The sequence below is a fragment of the Pogoniulus pusillus genome, chromosome 9, assembly GCF_015220805.1.
Source record: "Pogoniulus pusillus isolate bPogPus1 chromosome 9, bPogPus1.pri, whole genome shotgun sequence".
In the NCBI taxonomy this organism is placed as follows: Eukaryota; Metazoa; Chordata; class Aves; order Piciformes; family Lybiidae; genus Pogoniulus; species Pogoniulus pusillus.
In genome coordinates this window covers 26,972,594-26,994,086 of record NC_087272.1, presented here as the reverse complement: position 1 = coordinate 26,994,086, position 21,493 = coordinate 26,972,594, and the positions used below count along the sequence as shown (strand labels likewise).

The window sequence follows — 21,493 nt, the reverse complement described above, 5'->3', positions numbered from 1 at the left end:
AAAATGGTTTTCAAGATTATTGCAATATACAAACTTTGAAGCTCATCTAATGAAGAGCAACCTTTAACTCAGGAAGATCAAGAAATGTGTTTATAAACACTGGGAGTAAATGTGGTAAATTCAGAGGTTAGTGTTTTGAAATTGAAAAGGGGCTGGGGCTTTATCGTTGGAGCTTTACAGACGAAAACCTAGCTGAATATTGTATAGTGGTTACACCTGCGCTTCCTACCTAATTTACCCTCAGTGCTTGTGCTGTGTCCTGTCAAATACATGCATAGTAAAACAGTCTTACGGTGTTCATAAGGTAGTTCGCAGCCCACCAGCCCGGGTTGCTTACAGAGGGTGCCCACTGCTGCAGCAGCCTCACTCACTAAGCCTCATGGGCCGAAAGCGCGGATAAAGACCCCCGAAAGCAGTGCCAGCGCCCGCGGGCGCGGACAGCGCTGGGCAGGAGCGCGGGTGTCGGGGCCGCGCCCGCTGCCGCCGCGCCTGCTGCTGCCGCCGCCGGGCCGGGCCGGCTGTTGGCTGTTGCCATGGCTCCGGAAAGCCGGGGGAGCCCAATGAGCTGTCTGCGGCAGTGCTGAAAGGACCAGCCATTTTGCTTATGGAAAACAATGTGACATGTTATGCTGTGCTTTACCGGAGAATAAACACAAATCTCGTCGGAGGAAGCAGAAGAATCGGGCACGTTAGTGAGTAATTAAGGTGGCTTAGCCTGCTTACAAGCTGCCATCTTGACAAGCGGGTGACTGCCGCTCCTGCTAGCTGGCCGGAGGTGGAATGCAGGGTGATAATGCTGCATATCTGCTGTCAGGCAGCGGAGTGCGGTTTTGTCTTGTAAAGGCAAGGTTTCCCTGCAATGTTATCTCGTCAGCTCGCTAGCTGCTCCGAGTGAAAGCCTGTGATCCAGGCGAAGGGTGTTGCCCTTCCTTCTGCTGCTCTTGGACGCTGCTGGCTCCGGGAAACGGGCGCTACGGAAAAAGCAGGTGTGCGGTTCATCTGGGCTCGGCGCTGCGGGCTGGGCGGGAGCCCCTGAGCAAGCTTACGTGCTGCTTATTAGCAGATTGGCTTAGGAGCGCTTCAACGCCTGTGGACAACCCCACAAAAGAAAGCTGCTGTGCATCTCGGCTTGTGCGAGAGAGGTATGCCTTTTCACGGACTATTTCAATTTTGTAAAACAGAGATGGGAAAAACTTCATGCGAGAAATAAGATTCGTTAGGTATCGTTGCATTTAAAGGTTGCGTGTAGCCCGTGGCTTCTGAATTAATCGATTGCCTTTCTAGTAAACATTTCATTGTGACGTTCCATATGGCTGCTGATTCCGAAGGATGTTTCCAGTAGTTGACAAAATTGTATGTTTGCATTTTCTACTGAAAGGAAAACATTCTTCTTTTTTTTTTTTTTAATTGTGCTATTTACTATCTGGGTAATATGGGTGAAATAAAATATTCCAGGACTTGCAAGCATGTTTGAAAAGCCTTACATAATTGCGTTCAGCATTGCTCAAATTCGTGCATTGTATTCAGCCTCAATGTAACTAGATTTAAATTGTCCAACTGCTGCTTGTGCAGTATGTAGGTCATAATAAAAAGCAGCTTTTTCACGAGCTTTCAATGGACTGCATGACCCAGCGCTGTGGCTGATTAGTTTGTGGTACTTGAACTGTTAAAAGTAGTGGTGTTACGGCCAGCTCACACCTCCTTTTTAAAGATATCGCACATACCGTGCTAGACAGAGCACAACACACCCATTGTGTCCCTCCGTTTGGCATTGAATAAAAGGAAGGAAGCGAGCACTCCACATGGAGAAGGAGCGCAGTAATAGCACAAGACGGTTAAACTTTTATTGGACAATCTCAGTGATTCTGAGATAGGCTGGAGTAAGTAGGGAAAATAAAAACATGAGGACAAAAGTAAGGGAATAATTGAAATGGGAGAGGTCTCATTGAGGCTGTGGGTTAATGCCGTAGATTTGCAGCTCAGAATGATTTGTTCTGAATAGTCACTAGTCACAACACATCTGCTTTGGGGATGAAAACTATAGTTAGACCTAGGTCAATAAAACTGCAGTCTCTCAGGACAGATAGCGTGTTTGTATTAGAAGCATTTTATGAACTACCAACTGTATTCTCACTGAGTAATACAATTTCTGAATTAGCTAATACTGAGGTGTGTGAAATTTATCTCGTAAGAGAACCAAATATTCTGATTCACCTTGAATCTATAGAAAATGAAGTAATATTTTTACCCTAACTCTTATTTAACAATTATGTGGATTTAAATCACACTGATGTGAGCCATTTGTTTGAACAGTTGAGTGGGCCTGAAATCAAGAATTTGAGGTCTGGTGTCTTTATAGTTAAATTAGTAACCAGTGCACTGTAATTAGGAGTCAAATTCCAGTGTATTACTTATATATACACACATATCTATCTATCTATATATTCTGCAAATGTACTTGGACATACACGTTCAGCAGCTCTCCCCCAAATAAGACAATGCATTCAGAAGCAACAATACATAAATGCATTGCTCCTAATGCATTTTCTCCCTTAGAAAAGCTCCATTTTACTTGAATTGTTCCAGGATTTTGTTACTCAGGAAACTTCTTTCTCTGTACCTCTGTGTAGGGGTCCACACAGTAAGTTGTTCTAAAGAACACAGATAAAAGCAGTTCTCTGAAGTGGCATGCACATTTACAGTGTGATATGAATATTTATGGTTGCATCTGTAATTACAAGCAGAGCTGCTGTTTCCTTTAAAGTGATTGTAAGGCTTTAACAAAGAGAGAGCTTCTGTTTTAACAGTAAGAAATATAGATACAGCAGTATGCAGAATATTAGGAATCTTGCAGTTTAAGGTGGACATAGTCTTACTATGAAGAATTTACAGTGTAAGACTAGCTATGACTAATTACTAAACATTGTACACCTATTAGGTGCTAAAAGATGCACCTTACTAGTTGCTATTGTTTGAAGACACATTCTGCATTCTTTCCGTTCTGTTTTTCTTCCTTTGTCTTTATTCTCATATCAATTCCCATCTTCTCTCTGTTTCGTTACTGTATCTTTGGCAACATCCGATCCCCTCAGAGCTATTTGTAAATCAAATCGGTGACTGTCAGTAATGGCTGTGGAGGTGCTGCAATAGAATCTGGTGTGGAGGAAGAATTTAAATGAGTTAGAGGTAAGAAACAGTAACTAAGTAAAATGTGTCTCCAGTATGAACGAATTCCATGTGATGTAAGGTATAAAGGCATAGAATGGGCCACTGATGGAGAAATCAAATGAGCATGAAGGCAGAGGGACATTTTTTCAGCTCATGATGAAGTGTACCTATAAATGAAAGGTTTACAGTAAGATCTTGGCAATAATATGACACAAGACAAACTGTGTATTTTTGCACTGGAAAGGGTAATGTCAAGTTCCAACTGAAGTTTAGAAGTTGTAATGTTTCACTAGAGCCATGGATTTTTATCCAAAGGATGATTATACATGTTTTGGAAGTCTCTTTCTTGGTCAGCAGTAAGTGCCATCAGCTGTCATGCTTTAACATTACAATCACTTCAAACATTTTTTTTTTAGATGGACGACCTTCAAAGGCATCTCTAAGTCCATGTGTTGTGCTTATAAAAACAAGATACCAGCAAAGCAAAAGCAGGCAGATGAATTCTAAAATGCAGTATCATAGTAGCTGGTGCAAATAGTACTAGCGCAAACAGGATGACCAAAGGTAGAACCAAGTGGTGTAATAGTTTTTTGGTATGTTGTTTGTTTAAAATAATCAACTTTGAGCAAACAGTGATAAGCATCAAACTACTATGCAGTCTTTGGAGCACAGTAACCTGACGAGAGAGCTAGTATGGGAATGTGTTACCTACCTTCAACTTATGGATGTGTTCTCTGCAGGCTTACATATATGCCTAACCTGCGTGTAGCAGTACAGATGGCATGTGCTCAAGGAACATGCTCAGATATCAACCTGGGGTATGTTGTATAGTGTTACACAGTGCAGTGGCTGAGTGTGACTTCTGTATCAGAAGGATCAGGTGTTCAATACAATACAGCAATGATGAGGTTGCATCTGGAGTATGCAAATTGCATCAGATGTGACCTTCGAATAGTATTTCTGCTCCAGTGATGTTGTCTGCACAGACACAGAAATAAAAGTTGATAATTCCTACTTGTTTGTAAACTAGAATTTTACAAAGGTATGCTTTGGCATTGTGTCCTACTATAGTGGTGATCCTTTCCCGTGGTATTATTTCAGTATTGCATTAAGCACGTTACTCATTGCCAAGTTTGTCTTTTCATTCTGTGCTCTTGGATGTAGCATATATAGCTTCCTATTTGAGAAATTATGTCTTTTCATGAAAGTGCTTTAACAAAAGTTGACCTTTCTGAAATCATGAAGATTCTTGACTTTCTAGGGCTAAACCAGAAGATAAAAAGGCATTTAAAGGGGCAGATGTAATGGAAAATCTCATGTGTGGTGAAGGGTTGGACTTGATGGTCTGTAAGGTCTCTTCCAACCTTGGTGATACTGTGTGAGAAAGGAGAGAAGTAAATACTTAAAAGGGCAGCATGAGTCTCTGAGTAAAGGTATGATGGATGACCACATTCTAGATCTACTTCTGATTTCTTGTTTGTTTTAAAGCATGAAGTCTTTTCAGATGTATTGTTCCATAGCAGCAGTACATCATAGCTAATGCTGCTATAAAAGAGGAAATGCCAAAGACACAGCCTTTTCTTCAGCTGCTTCTAACTTATTTCCCTAAATAGACTGATTTTTTTCATCTTACTGTACTGAATAAAGATAGTGTTCTGATTCATCCACCCTTAAAAACCTCACCAACCACCATCAGGAGGCTGAGTAGCACAGATGTTCTGTGTTCTTAATTAACCCAAGTACACTTTTTAAAGAGTTGATGCTCAAGATCCCAAGCCCCAGAGATGGTGGGGAAAAAATATTATGGCAGAAAAAGTGATCCTTCTTCTCAGTGTTTGCTATGATCAAACTATACACAACTTTTTCATTAGTGTTTTCAGAAAATACCTATTAAATAATACTGAGACATAGAATAATGACAGCTAAGCTCTTGTGTTGCATTTTGTGTACAAGTTTTTAAGAAATGTACAGTTATTTTTACATCTAAAGTTTGTACATCACTAAAGTTATCTTTAGCAGCAGCTGCTGATTAGCCAAGTTTGTCCACAGCATAGTGGTTTTACTCCTTTGCTTCTTCAGGACCCAAAAGTAAAGGCAGAGGTGCATGAGACAAAGGAATTCCAAGGGAAATGGAATCAGTAACTCAAATTCTCATAGCTGAAAATCAAATTCATTGAGGCTTGTAAAAACAGTAAAAGGCATTGATTTCTAAAGGTTACATTTGTTTATAGGATCAACACTGTGCTAATAGGAAATCTGTAGTTGTGGCTGAAGGTCAAAATATGTGGAAGGATTTTTGTGGTTTTTTTCAAACAGTTGAAAAACAATGGATCCAGTGCCTGATATTTATGTTGTTTTTTTTTATTTGAGCAGCATCAGTAGATGAAGTTCGAGTTCAACTGTAGCAAGACTGAAAGGCAATTGAGTGTTTCCTAAGAAGGTTTGGGTTGGATGGTGTAGTTATGTTGAGATAGGGTAAGGACTGTGTCTAAAGCAGGACAGCCGTAGGCTTTTTTCCAGTATGTTAACCATGCTGTCTGAGGACTCATTAACTGTTGCCTGAATGTAAAGCTTCATCATCATAGTGTGCCTTGAATGTTACCATGTTTAATAAAGCCATGTATCTCTCAGTGGGATAGGCACAAGTGCATGATGCCACGGAAAGCACAGTGTGCACCACTTTGCAGAAGTTCATAGACATTACTTAAAGGTGTGAACAGTAAGTGATGGAGGTACAAGTTTTCCTGTGTTAAGAAGTTACAAATATTTGTACTTGAGGTAAGGGTTTGAAAGAGAAATTGGCTATTTATAGGAGACTTGATGGAGCAAGGTAGATTTAGGTTGGACATAAGGAGGAAGCTATTAAAAATGAGTGTTGAAACGATGGGAGAGGTTGCCCTGGGATGTGGTTGTGGCCCCTTTCCTGGAGACGTGCAAGATCAGACTCGATGTGGGCCCTCAGCTGCCTGATCTGATAGGAGGTGTCCCTGCTGACTGCGGAGGGGTCAGACAAAATTATCTTTGAGGGTCCCTTCCAACCCAATGCAGTCTGTGAATCTTGATGAAATATAGTGAACCTTCTCTAGGTTTAGCATTAAAGAATGCCAGTAAAAGAGTAAGAATAAGGATTTCTGAAATGTAGACTGTAAAAGAGCTATTAGTGCTTGAGTTTGTGATATAGAGAAAAGTCAGAATGAGTCGTGAAAGCAAACTGATCTGATTTACATTTTTACTATGAATAAGATTAAGTGCAAATGCAACGTAGGCTATACCACAACCCCCATAAAAGTACAAATTCCAATTCATAGCAGTTAGGATTGGCTGGGTTTGATCTATTGATTGTAATGAAATGCAAATAAAACCCAAACATTTTGTGGCTGTTTGCAGCTAATCTCATAAACTGGTTCGAATCTGCCTAGAACAAGGATATACACTATGACTGACTTCCTAAAAGGTAATACTGTGCCAAGGTTTAAATTTAGCAAATGAGAGGGGGGAGGCTATCCATAACTCACTTATCTGGATCAATTCTGATGTCTGAAAAATGTGTGAAGTAGGAATTACCCATTACTACAGTGCCCTCTGCACATACAAACAGTATTTTCACTATTCAAAGTGTGACCACAGGGAAAAAGTAGCTATTCAGGGCAACAGAACAAAGTGTGGAGCAGATAATTAAGTTGGGTGTTTGGATGCTTAATATAAAAAAGTAACAACAAAAAACCACACACACACACGCAAAAAAAAAGCAACAACCAAAGACAAAGAAAACCCAAAACTACCAGAATCCTATACACAATTCTAAACCCCAACAATATATTTTGTAGATATAAATATAATATGAAATCAAGATATTGTTAGCACCAAAGTAATCAAGCAGGTGCAAAATTACATTTGTGAGTTACTAAATGCCTGTTTCTTGCCAAATTTTTTGTTCATTTGAGCACCTCAAATTCTTTTGTTCTGTTACTTGAATAAGAGCTTTTATAGTACCTTGCACAATGCTAAATAAGGCTGACTGAGATATGATGTAATTATTGGTTGGGTGAGATTTACAAAGAATTGTGTTTGACTAAGTTTATTTAGCAAATCTCTAGCACAAAATGTTGTTCTCTCTAGCAAAACAGACAGTATAGGCCACAATAAGGAGTGGGTTAATGGATGAGATGGCCTCAGTTTTGGCTTGGTATTTTAGGCAAATGTATGGTATGAGACATTTATGCAAGGTTTGAATGTCAGAAAGACTATCATTTGAGCTAATCCTAAACTTTGGTCTTTAAATGTGTAATAAATAATTCCCTTTTGAACATAGAGGTCACACTGCTGACTTCTGTGCACGTTACACTTATGAAAATCTTAAGCAGCTATTGACTGATTTTAGGCATCAACACTGAATTCTTTTCCTATTTATAGTAATGATTTTAGAGACAAACAAGCAGCAGCACGAAGGGATACCAGTGGAAAAATTCAGCATATATCATTTGAGTCATGTATTGATCACGTACATCACCCTGTTCCTTCTAGCCAGTCATTACTTTTACACATTTTAATCAGCAAATCCTGACAGAAACTGGCAGTCATCAGCACATTTTTATGTAATTTTGTTTCTAGTGAAGTTCTTAAGAACAGGAAACTAAGCAGTGACACTTTCTCAGGTTGGCAATTTCATGGTGATTGTACTGCCTTGCTTTTGGAGAAGATTTTGAGGTTCAGGAATCTTGAAGAAATAATTTCAGTGTGGCAGATGCAGTAAAATGGTTTACTTTGAACAAGTAAAATATAAAAGAGGCCAATCAAGTGAAGTGTCACTGTATGAGAGGTATGAGAGCTAAGTGCAATGCTGACAGGTTTGACAGTAGAGTGAAGACTAAACCAAAGGTTTTGTTTTGACATATATGCAGATAATCAGGCAAACTCAAGCATTTTAAGAGACCTCTTCTGTAAGGGTCATTTTACAGATATGAATCATGTCATCTGAGCCTTGAATATTATCAATCTACTTTTAAGCAAGCACGAGAGGGAGGATTTTAATTCCTTATTTGCATAGCTGTATATTTACATGTTCACATGCTTCTACCAGTGGCATTTGACTCACAGGTGACTGATTTATGATTCTGAGTAAAGGCCAGATTCAGGACACGCTTTATTGTCAAGACAACAAACTCTAGAAGAGCTGTTGGGAAGTTTGCTCCTGTTCTAGTTAATGCATTAGAAGGATGCTTTTCAGCTTGAGTTAATAGTTTTCTTATGAGCAAGGCAAAAGTAATTGCAGAGATGTTATGCTGAATCAATCCAGGTGTGAATTTGTTTACTGTTTTTAAATATTAAGTGGTGTAATTATTTAAAACATAGTTCTTTAAAATCTGTCACTGCTTAGATTAAAGACCACAAATGACAATAAACATGTCAGTGTGACTAAGAGGTGCAAAAAGTAAGACAGCAAATAGTTGTTACACTATTTCTATGTAGATGTGTTCCACTTAATTCTGCCATTCACTCTCTGTGAATCATTAGCCAACAGAAGAGAAAGGGCAGATGAATTATTTCTTTATGAGATTCAAAGACTGTCACCTGAGTTGGATTTGAGAGGAAGCTCTTGTGTTTAAGTAATTGTTTATATCGATATTAGGTCATTGCCATGCAAAGAAATGGTTGTGTTCTTTGCAATAGGGTGCGCTTGATGGCAAATGTAAATTGAGAGCAGGTTTTTTAACAGGTGTCTTTGATCACTACTTTACCATGATGCCAGTGGTTTCCTGATTTCCTGTAGCTGAAATGAAGATCAAAATGTTTGAGGGACAAGCAAATAGCAGCTTTATAGATAAACTTGGAAAGTGTTGGTATGAGAAAAGGCAACTGCTCTTGTGAATGGATAAAGAGCTATGTGGGAAAATCTGAACAACTATTGCCTAAAGCTGTAAGGAGAGTTTTGGTAGTTGCAAGAGGAGACAGGAAGAGAATTAGGAAAATGTAAGAGGGAAAATGTGTAGTTAGCACAAAATACATCCAGTTAGAAGAGATCTCAAAGATCATCCAGTCCAACCTTTAATTGCTGCTGTAAGAAGACAAGGAACCAGCTGTATGTACCCATTGTTCTGGTACAGGGACAAGTATGGTGGCTTCAAAGCAAACAATAAAGACTGGCCTTATGGGTTGCATAGATCAGAAAACATTGCCAAAACTTGCAGGCACAGATACTGTAGTTACGTTGTGTGATGACAGAGGCCTAAGGAATGGCATTCCTGGTGGGGCACCAGAGTGGGGTGGGGAAAAATCTTCAAAAGTGCTGTGAAATCTGTCCTTTCAAGAAGAGCCACGACACACTGCTTAGGAGAGTGAAGAGAATGCAAATGTGAGGAAAAATGAGCCAGGTCCTTGAGGAATTCATATGCTTGAGTATTCCAGGTCTGTTGTGTTTTAAAAACAAACAAACAAAAAGTCATTACATTTGCTTTCTAGTGAAATTTCTCATGCCAGGGCTTCCTCCAGGTAAGGTGGGATGTACACTTTATATGAACACCTTATATGTGCACTTAAGAATTTCAATCCCAATTTGCAGATTTGGAAACCAATTGGTCTTCCTCTTGATTTTATTCCTTCTGTTGTGTTTTATTCTTGAGAAATCCAAATGGTCAGGTCCTGGTTGCTCAGAAACACTTTGGACGAAGCATTGGAAAGTTTGACTTGTCTTTTCAAATAGTTATGTGAATATCCATTATGGAAATAGGATTCTCTCTAGCTGCCCTCCACCACCAATAGAACCGTGTGATTCTGAGGCAATAGGTAGTTTGGAGGTAAGAGCAACCCTTCAGAAAGCAGTTACTGTGGGACTCCTTTTAGCTGGCCACTGTAAAAGAGAGAACTTGATTCTCCAGTTCTGAAGTCGGTACCTCAAACCATCTGTGAAACACCTATTTACACTCTGAGCTATCTGCTGCTTCTGCTGTGTTCTATTTGCTGACAATTCTCCATCCTAACTCCTGGGTTTTGTATTAGAGTGTTAGTGGGACGTCTTGTGCGTTTTGCTTTATATGCACCTCAGTATTAGGCCTCAGATTCTTTATGGATGGTGTTCCTTAGTTTGTGTGCTTGGATTTCAAATTATCAGCCAAGCTAAGCTGGAAGTTTGAAGGTAGCCTGAGTTCAAACATGACTTAAAAGAATAATTATATTGCAAGCTTTCTTTTGTGTAATCATCTCGGATCTTTAATCTTCAGTATCATCTAAATTTTAATTAGACCTCTGTAGGCTTCATCTTCCATTTTTTTTAGGAGAAGCTTCTCTAGTCTTAGATTCAGACCTAAGTGCCTGGTGGAGACTACTCAGAATACTTAAAAGATTAATAGAAACCCAAATTATTACACTATTGTCTACTTATGTCACTTGAAATAATTCATTTTTATTTTACTTATTCTTTTTTTAAATTTACAAAAACATTTGGGTCTTATTAGTAAGATCTGTGCTGAAAAGGTTGGCACCATCTGAATACACCTGCTGTCCTTATTTACAGTTTGTGTATTACCCGAAGTATACACACGTTTTATCATTTTTTGTTGGCCTGGCAGATACATAATTAGTTTTGACTCCTGAAACTTGATGTAACATCACAAGTTACTTTCAAATTCTGTTATACATTTCAAGCTGGGATCTTACAAATGCTAACCAGACTTGAAAATTGAGGTCAGTATGCTTGTGGTGTTTTATCACACTTATTTTTCTGTGCTGCCTGTATCGGACACACCTGCAAGCTTGAAGTGTCACCATCTGAATCAAGATAAAGGGTCATCTTAGTTTCAGGAAAATGAATCGGGAAACAGAGGTATATCTTGTTACAAAGGCAGCAGTGGTTCAATATTGTATCATAAAAAGATTTTATATGTTGACTTCTTACGTCATCCATACCTACAGAGTCATTAGCACAGAGATAGTTTGTATTTCAATATTCTTTCTCTTATTAAATGCACAGTAAAAATGCTTTGAAGTACTCAGCACAGGGACAGTTAGACTTTGATCTCAACTGACATGTTTATAGTTCATGCCGCCAGTCTATCATAAGCTGATTTTGTTATAAATAACCAAAAGCTGTACAGGTAGTACATAAAACTATTAGTGATTTCCTCCACTCTGTTGTACTCTGGTTTTAAATTCTAGTCCTCAGATAACTGTTGATTGTTGATTCTATTCCCCCATATAGCAAGAATATGAAGATTACTAAAATGGATACTACATGTTCGTCGTATATTCTCCTTATGACACTGTACTGTGTCCAGTTCTGGGCCCCTCAGTTCAAGAGAGATGTTCAGGTGCTGGAATGTGTGCAGAGAAGGGCAACGAAGCTGGTGAAAGGCCTGGAACACAAACCCTCTGAGGAGAGGCTGATGGACCTGGGGTTGTTTAGCCTGGAGAAGAGGAGGCTCAGGGTGACCTCATTGCTGTCTACAACTCCCTGAAGGGAGGTTGTAGCCAGGTGGGGGTTGGTCTCTTCTCCCAAGCAACCATCAATAGAACAAGTCTCAAGTTGTGCCAGGGGAGGTCTAGGCTGGATGTTAGGAGGAAATTCTTCACAGAGAGAGTGATTTGCCATTGGAATGGGCTGCCCAGGGAGGTGGTGGCGTCACCGTCCCTGGAGGTGTTCAAGAAAAGACTGGATAAGGCACTTGGTGCCATGGTCTAGTTGATTGGCTAGGGCTGGGTGCTAGGTTGGACTGACTGATCTTGGAGGTCTCTTCCAACCTGATTGATCCTATGATTCTATGAATTTGTTTAATTGCTGTAGGAAACTGATGTTTGTGAGCTTAAATTGCAAGTCATTGGGTTTGTTAGCAGAAGACAATGCAGGGAATGTGCTGTTGACAGTAAATTTGTAATAGTTAAACTTCTTTTATGATATATCTAGTAAGTCTACTTTTGATGTTTTCATGTACAACAAATTTGGCAACTTTAAATTCTCCTTCAGGAGGTAAGATAGAAAACTGACATTCTTTCCTTGCTAAATTTATACAGGAGAGTTGAATTTGCTTTTCAACTTCTCCATTTTGTTTTCCCTTGTATGTGAAGCTTTCAAGACATTTTAGAAGCGGAGGATACCAGAAGTCACTGCCTTCATCCTTTAGTTTTCTTAAGTGCGAAATTACTCCATTGTTGCTTATGGTGACCTTTTGTTACGGGTTAGAATTGAGAATTTCTGTTTTGAACAGAAATAAGCTGATGAAAAATTTAAAACCTTTGAGGTAAAAAAGAGTATTTTGAGACACCTGGTATAGGAAGAAAATTATCATGTGATTAATAGTTGGAGAACTTTGAAAAACAGAGGATGTTACAATTCTGAGGAAGTAAACAGTTTCTAGGAAGGGAAATCTGCTTTTCCATATGTTTATTTTTCAAAGAGAGGAAATTACCTAATAAGTGTAAAACGTCAGGCATACAAAATAGAATATCTACTTGAAGTTACATTGCCTTTGACTTCCAGTTCTCACGTATCCTAAGATCTGCCTGAAATGTGATTGTGATGTTTGTATTTGTGCTCTTCAAGTCCTTTTGTGAGTAACTTCAACTGCCGTGGGTTTAGGTTTATGGTACAAGTGCAGGTGCTACTTCTTTTACCTGACACGCAAAATACATTGTTCTAACTATCAATTTGTTACTATCTGAATGTGTTTTTGGGGACTCTTCTCTATGCCTTCCTAATTAGCACTGGCCTCTATTATATGAACTGGCATCTCTTAAAAGGCCTGATTTTCATATGTATATGCTAAATCTCTTCAAAAGTGTGTTTGGACCTTAGTGTGTCATACTGCCTACCAAAAACAGAGATGGGGAAGTGGTTTTTTGTGTCTGTAGAGTCTCTTTCTATACAGGCAGAAAACCTTTGCTGGAAAACATGGCTGTAGTTTCAGATTCTTTATTAATTAACCGTGTTCCGTGATCAGAGTACTGATGAAAGAGAATTAGGAAATTGTTAAAAATTCTTTAATTAATGTCACCCACAACAACTTTTGTATTATCATCACAGTACTTGCCACCTAAATAAGAGTCCAGTTTTGTTAGTTGAAGAATTAGTTCTGTCCTGCAAATAAATAAATATAGGGCAATTAACTGGCAATAAAACTGTAACATCTTATGTTGCTGTAAACACGGCCAACACCAACTTGTCTTTCCTCATTTAGGAGAAGTATGTCTGTAGTTCACAAACCTGTTCTGCAATTAATGGTGCTATCGAGAGCACAGATAGCAAACAAAAACTGTGGGAGCGCTCATTGTCACTTAGATGGAGCAATGCATCATAAATAATTATAGACTAAAATGCCTTGACACCCTTGGGCATGGCGTGCTTGGCCAGCTCTCTATTCTCTCTGCAGTTCTTAGTGCATGGCAGATTCCACCTCTCAGGTCAGGAATTCCTTGTCATGTGCCAGATGACATTTTTCCAGTGATACATTCAGGAACATCATTAACAAAGTGTGTTGTTCATGATGCCTATGGCCTTAGAGTACCAGTTTTATGATGGCTCCACTACAGCACCTTGTACCAATGACTGCAGTAACTTGTCTTTCTGCTATTCTCATGTTGCTTGTAGCCATACTGTCAGGTTTTTGTGACATGATTGGAGTTCTTGTTGGAGGCAGAAGCAGGCTTGGTAGATTCTGGCATTTTGGCAGCACCTTTTCTCACTAGTAAGCAACACGAAGGTGAGCTTTTTAAATAACTACCTACTTGCGTCATAAGGGACTGATAACTATCATGAGTGTTTGAAACTATGAGCAGCAAACTGAGTTTGCTGAAAGAACTGAGTCTCAATTTGCTTTGGCTGGCTTTAGCTATTTATATGATGTTAATATCCTATGTTACAATCAGAGGTAGGAAACCCAAATGCAAATATTGGGTCTTGCTGAAAAACAGATATTGACTTTGAGATTGGTCTCTTGAACACAAAATGAGCTGTCAGAAAAATATCACTCTGCCAGTATTAACTTGCATTCTGAAATGCTGAAGTGTTACCTACCCATATCTAGAAGCCTTCCTTGGAACAGTTGTTTTATGTCTTTAGGTGATATTTCCAGTTAAGTAACAAAATGGATAAGCTAACTAAAGTACTATTTAAGGAAAGATGATTCTCTACAGTGCTTTTACCTGTTTTTTGAATTATAGTGAGAGGTTTTGTATTCAGTTGAGGTGACAAGTATCATTGCCTTCAATTACAGTAGGACTGCTGTCCCCTACCCTCTGTACAATGAATGGCAGAAAACATTGACATTACATGATTGGTAAAACTAAGGACTTTTGCATATAGGTCCCTTGTTTTTTCTTCAGTAAATTGGCAGCTTAGCAAACTGGCTGAATACTATTGTGTTAATTATTGAGAAACCTAAATTCCTTGGTGGATTTAGTCATGGTAATTGGAATAGGAACTCAATACAGAGTGCGGAGGTGTAAAGGCAGGCTGCCCGTAATCTGGTGTGTTAAGAAGGAGCAGAATGGCATTAGGCCTTGTGTTCTCTGTAACGTAAATCTTTGTGACATGAAAGGAGGGACTGTGACTTGTTTCTTCTGTGTGTGCATTTCTTTTTTCTTTATATGGACTGGCTAACTTGAGACAGAGTGGCAGTTGTGCAAAGAGGCATATGTGGTCTCAGAGCCTGTGATCTATGGACAACTCTTAGAAGGTGTTAATTATTCAGATATATTGTTCAGATTATATTCTTCACTCCTTAGTATTTCAGAATAACTGGTGGAGAGGCACTCAGCATTTCTCTTAATTAAGGAAAGGAGTTCTTGCTCTGTGAGGTACATGAAGTCTGTAATTCATCTATGAAAGATGGGCCAATGTCCTCAAAAGACCAGACAGCAGCTTGATGCTGTATTCTGTGTCAGTAAAGTGGGAGGTGTGACTGTAAATCCTTCTGGAAATTAAATCCAGGTTTTCATTAACTGTGACAGATGTTTTAATGGCCATCAGTACAATGTTGTTATGTTTAAAAAAAAAAAAGTGATGGGGTGATAGATTCTGCAGGTTTTGAGGAGTGAAAATAACCTGAAGATATCTTGTGGATGTTTGTGCCTCAGACACAAGATTGTTAAAATAGGAGTTTGTGAATGACAGCTCCCACTAAAAGTGGTTTGAAGGTGAGACACTACTTGTTTTCGTCTGGCAGGAGAATTTTAGGTAACTGGGAACTTCACTGTTAAAGGCTGTATAGATGCTTAAGAATTTGGGTATACGTAAAATGGCTGGTTTGAAGATTTTTACTTTGGATTTGGGCTAAAAAAAACTTTAGATCAGCTAGTTATAGTCATTTGAGTTGATAAGTCACTGTGAGTGCCGCAGATTTAGAGTCCTAGCTTGTTTAGCTGTCTGAGGTTTGTGCCTTTAGGAAAACCATGCTCCCTCTAAGAAAAAAAAGCAAAGCTTCGAGATTCTTACATGGTAGATGAACATATTCTAGCAAAAAGTAGACAACCAACCTTCTACAGAGTTCTTGAAACAATGGGCCAGTGGTGTGTATCAAGAGCAAGATAAACGACAAGCCTCCGTTCTCCATTTCCTGAAACAGCCTTTTCATATTTATTTCCCTGTACATTGTTAACTGTTTACTCTTGGAACAGAGGAAGTTAGCTTTACTAGCAAACCCGTGCTCTTAGCAGGCATACCATTCTCCTGGTCCAGTTTTGTAGAGATAGTTGCAGTGACTGTAGTTGTTTTACATCATTAGGAGAGCAGCTACATAGTTTGCTGTCAGTTAAGTGAAATTGGTATAAGTATTGAAATTGGTTACAAAAGGTGACCAAGAAGCTATAAATAGTTAGATAATTTACGAGTTGGGTTTTTTTAGCTACATGTGATTTCACTCCAGGCTTCAGAGTCTGCTTATGTTCTAATGTATTTGTTTGGTGCTCAGTTAAAGGGTAAACATATTAAAAAACTATTATTATTACAGTAACTGTCAAAACATTGTGTTTGAGTCCTTAGATATCAAATTATATCTGCAGCAATGAAATTCAATCCAGTTTTGTCAAAAGTGAAAATCTGGCAGAAAATCTGGTACTAGCCATCTTGACAGCTTCTATCTGGGAAACACTAATTTTCCAAGGATGTACTGCCTTGATAAGCATCTTATGTTGGTTTGGGTTTAGTATTAGATTGCAAAGAAGCATCAAGATGTCAGAGGTTCATAGATGCTGACTGTGTCAGAGCCTTTTGCAGCTTCAGAAACATCTCACCATAAAGACTGTCACTGACATTTCAGAGATTTTTAGGAGTTCTGAAATAAATCAAGAATCCTGAAAAGCAAATTTTAAGTTGTGTGGGTAAACTTGACTTACTATGATGGCAGAGTTATCAAATTGTCTTTCACCAAAAAATCTTGCAATGGACTTCAGTCTTACATAATGACTTTTTTCTATCACCAGACAAAATATTATTAATACCAGGGAGGGGGAGATGGGGGCACAGACTTAACAAATTCCAGAGTAAAAAATAGCTTCAGACAGATGGCGTCTTTTAAAGAAAACACAGGTCTGCTGTTCTAGAGAGCAGCAGAGGAAACTTTCCATCAAATATTGCATTTTGCACAAACATCAGTTGGTGTTAACGAAGTGAGGGCGCGATTATTCATACTTCATGTCTTGATCTGTCCCTTTCAAATGTGTGAGTTGTCACTAAAACACTTCTGTAACAAATTCAGAAGGCTTCTTGGATACTCTACTGGATCAGATCCTGGCTGGCTCTTTAGTGCTTTCTGACATATGCAAATGAAAAAACCCAACTAATTCCAAGCTTCCACTCTTTCATCTTCCTTCCCAGCTTCCAAGTTTTCGCAAAGAGTTGTGTTGGGATTGAAATGCTCTCTTACCAAAGCTGGAGAGAAGAGTTTAATAACTTTTTTATTCCCTAATGATATTAGCAAGGTGTGCCATCCACCATTAACTGTTTGAAAGAAATGAAAAAAAAAAAATCTTAAGGCAGAGTGGAACTCTGTTCTTCTTTGTTAATATGGAGAGCTATTTTGAGATATACCAAGGTACTGGAGAACAGAATTGCTCATGCAGAAAATCAGTGTGTTAATAGAGCAATTAAAAAGTATAATTCTGTGGTATGAACTTCAACAAATTTCACTGTTCTTTGAAAGCTTTGTTAAATGTTCTTGCAGTGTAGAATCTTATGTTCTGGAAGCTTGAGTCTGTGTTTTGGTGGTTGATACACTTTTTTCAATGTGTAGCTCTAGTGAAACTGAAGTTTAGTATTGGTTGCTTAAGTGAGCTTTTAATGTTGAAGGTTTTTCAATTCTTCCATTTCATATAATGGTCTTGGAAGTTTCTGACGTACCTTTTTAGTTTATCCAAAGTCTGTCCTGTAGCATCTTGTCATGGAGCTTTTGAAGACTTGCATCAAGTACTAGATTTGCAGTACTGTGAACTGTATACTTCTTGGTTATATTCAAAATGATTGAACCATGTGCCATTAAAGAAATCATATACTGATGGCCACAAAGAAAGAGATATGAGTATCATCAGTCTCTGAAAAACATGTGGTGGTGAACTTGGTAGTAATGACATATTTGCCTGTTTTACTAATAAACATACAGATACATTTCTCTTTGAGATCTAAATGATATATATGATATTGTCTGTTTCTCACAGACAAAGATTGCACAATCCAGTAGCTAAACTACTTCTCAGTATATATTGAAGCACTGCTTTTGTGATGTTTAGTAAGTATTACAAATACTAGTAGGTGAATTATTATTTATGCACAAAGAATTGTAAATATTGTATGCAGAAACAAGGTACCAAAATTGATTAAGTGCTTGTGGTAAATCAGTCAAGGGTAAATCTGCCTTCTGAGAAATTGCTCCATAAAATAAAAGCTGCACTGCAAAGCATTGTGTTTTGAGTTACTGCAGTGATAAATTCATACTGCTAGTAAAGATTTTAATGTTTGTTTCTATTTCATATTTGCATAGTGTTAGTATTTAGCATAAAGATATTAGTTGATTTAGCCTCTGAACACTAGATGAAAGCATGACAGATAGCAAGGCAATGACACAGCATCTGAAATTAGTGGTCTGGTACATACAGGTCATGTATTTCTTGACAGACTATACTCATGTTCCACCTGGCCACCACAGCTCTCAATCTGCCTATAATTCACACTTTTTCTGAATTTTAAGCTATTGGAGTCTTTTTTTTTTTTCATAGATCTTTAGGTAAATACAAACTATGTGGCAAAATAATAGTCATAAACCAGTCATTTGGAATGAGGCAGCAATAATTTTTTTTTTTTCATGTGTTGGTATTTACAGTTCATGAGGTTGTCTTCTTTTTTCGTTTTTTTTTCTTTTCATTTTAGCTGTTTCTAACTGCAGTAACACTGAAAATAGTTGGGATTAAATGGAAAGGGTGCTTTTGAGCTAATCTAGAAAGAATTTGTTCTGTATTTTCACACTTGGCAGCTTTTTCATTATGGTTGTAAGTGTCCTATAGCTAATGATTTTTATAGGCTTCTCCAGGAACAAATATGCTTTTAGTGGTTGTCTTTTAACAGTAAGCATTGCTTTAATAGCTTACTAAACTGGCTGTGTTTCCAGCATCCTGTTTCATGTGTCAGTATACTGTTCAAATAGTACTGTTCAGAAATAAACCAGAAATTCAGGTGGCCCTGAATTATGTTTTCAAGTAAGTGTGCTAGGAATATTAGAAATGTGATAGATACTGAAACATTTTGTAATTGTGTCACACTGGCTCATTGTAGGTTTGTAGTGGAGAATAACTTAAAATTTCATAATTTGAACAGAGAAACAAGTTCTTCCTTGGCAATGCCTAATAATGTGGACATGTGTGAAAAGTTGTTTTTGATTAAGCAGATTGTGTCTATCAGAATTGTTGAGCTACATAGAAGGGCATCTTGGAAGCTTGCTGCATCTTGGAAGATGCTGCAAAAATGTAGCAGTGGTGGTTTTCCACTGACTTAGTTTACCTGCTCTGTCTGAAACTTCAAGATAATGAGTTTTTCTGTACCTATCAAGGTGTTTTGGGGTCTTCTCCCATAGTCATTAATCTGTATTGGTGCTTTATGTTTCCCAGTATTTTTTCAATATGGGAAGGTAAGCTGGCCTGTTGGCATGCAGCAGAAGAGGGCAGGGAGCTTTTATCGTGTCACTGAATGGTAATAAAATGGAGTGCCAGCAGCTTCAGGTCACTAAGCTTCCAAAATAGCACGGGTACTGAAACTGGAAATTTAACAAACTACTGGCATCACTCTTGGTAAACTGATTTGTCCAGTCCTTGGATGTGTATACCAGCCAGATAATGATGCAATCACATGTAAATAGAACTGCTTCAGGCAAGCCCTTCTGTTAAGAAGGCAAAATGTGTTTTGCACATAATACCCACATTTCCTGTGCTACAGGTACCTTCAAGGTCCCAGCTTTCCTTTTAGTAGTAATTTTGTTCGTCATCCACATTGGTTGTTTCCTGCTCCTTCTATTTCTTTAAACAAAAGTTTGGACAGTGAACAGAGTTGTTTGTTGTGGGTTTCCAGATTTTTTTACATTTGTTTAAAATAAAGCTCGGGTTGGGAGGCTGGTTATTCTGTATTGCTTTTCAGTTTGGTTGTAGGCAAGCCCTTTGCTGCTTAAAATAACTCAAATGTTCTTAGGAAAAAAAAATCAGCCAGCAGCTCAGATTCTTTCTCTTTTTCTTTTGCAGACTCTTGCACGTGATTTAAATTAATTCCTTTAGAGAAATCTTCATAAAGGGCTAAATAAAGAAGATCTACGTAGAGTTTTCTTCCTTCCTCTACATTTGAGACAGAGTTAAACTTGTCTGCCTGGTAAGTCATATTTTTGTCTTTCTTCTTGCCCTTATGACTTGCGTTCTTGAGTTTCTAATTAGTGTTCAGAAAAAAACTGTTTCTGCTTGCTGATAGTTCAGCTGCAAGCACCATATGAAATACAAAGAAAATCTGCAAAAGTATTGCTGTGCTGTTTTTCAAACTTAAGAGCAGAACCTATGGTTCATTATGGTACTTTGGTATAATGGGGGTTTCACTGTTTATCTTGTAGTTTTTCCTCACTTTGCTGCAATGAAATGATTGAATGTTTTAAAGCAAAACTGGTGACTGTTCTGTCTTGAGATTATTTACCTGTTTGAATGTTCTGAATTTAATTAATTAAGACTTTGTATTGTAAATTATATTCTGTGTCAAGTCAGAGTTTAAAAAATTAACTTTTCCAGGAATTCATTCATGTCTCTTTGCATACTGGTTTTGTAAAAAAGATTCATGTTATTGATGTACTGGTGTATTTTTCTTGGTGATGAGCCTACTTCATGGGACAGTAAGCATGCTTATCAGTAGCCTTCAATTTGATAATGTAATTTTGTAATTTATGGTGTACAGAAGTGCTCTGGTTTTGATCATAACCCTTGAAACATATTTTTTTGCTTTGTTTGTGAAGTGTTAACTGAGTACAACCGAAACAAAATGAAGTTTTTTTTCATCTACCTCTCCTTTACTCTTTACTGAGACTGAAAAGAAGAAAATCTCAGAAGAGCTAAACATTTTTTTTCTCTGTGTTTTTTTCTCTTCTGAACAATTGGCTAGCATTAAATGGCAGCCTGTATATGCCTAGTCTATCTGATCACATATGCTGCGGCGCTTTGGCTTACCATAATTACTGTGCACTTACATGTTGCATGCTCTGGTTCTGCATATGTCATTTTGCAGGCTTTGCTATTTCTTTATTGTTAGGAGTTTGTTGGTTTTTTTTTCAGTGTATTGAAAACTCACATTTTTTAATAGCAGTTCTATAATGCAAAGCAGTAGTTATGCATTATTATTTAATAGGAAAAAATAATCAGTGCTTTTATTCTCATATTTGAGAATCATGAATCTAATTCTGATTGAGTTTTCTTAGAGTAGCCTATTGATGTAGTGCAGGTATCCAATTGAAACCATGGGAATTTTGGTACCAGACATGCTTTGTTTCAAATGAAACAGTTTCTACTCTCTTTCCCCTCTGATTTTTGAATGAATTATGTTTGTCTTGGTTTAAGATCTCCTCTATTCCTGTCTCACTGTCACACATGAAGCTGCTCCTGTGTTCCTGCAGCTCGCTCTGTCCTTGTACTTCCTAACTTCTTCAGTTGACACTCTAGAATTTGTTTTCCGTTGATGATCTTAATGTAAAAAGAATTTTTAATCTTCACCTTTTTCTGAAGTGAGTCTTAACTTTCTGAAAGAACTTTAGACAATTTAAAGGTTATGCTGCAGTCATTTACTAAGTCTTTTCATTTAAAACCAGTGCTTCAGTTGTGTAAGGTAGGGGCT

At 38.0% G+C, this 21,493-nt stretch overlaps 1 protein-coding gene across 1 annotated transcript in view; it reads left to right on the top strand.

The window, feature by feature from the left end:
• Positions 1-491: 491 nt before the first annotated feature.
• Positions 492-21,493, top strand: part of SORBS2 (sorbin and SH3 domain containing 2) — a 146,245-nt gene continuing 125,243 nt past the window's right edge. Inside the window, exons 1-2 of the mRNA XM_064149003.1 lie at positions 492-1,142; positions 19,873-19,996. The gene's annotated coding sequence lies outside the window, so the exon portion shown is untranslated. The remainder of the gene's footprint in view (positions 1,143-19,872; positions 19,997-21,493) is intronic.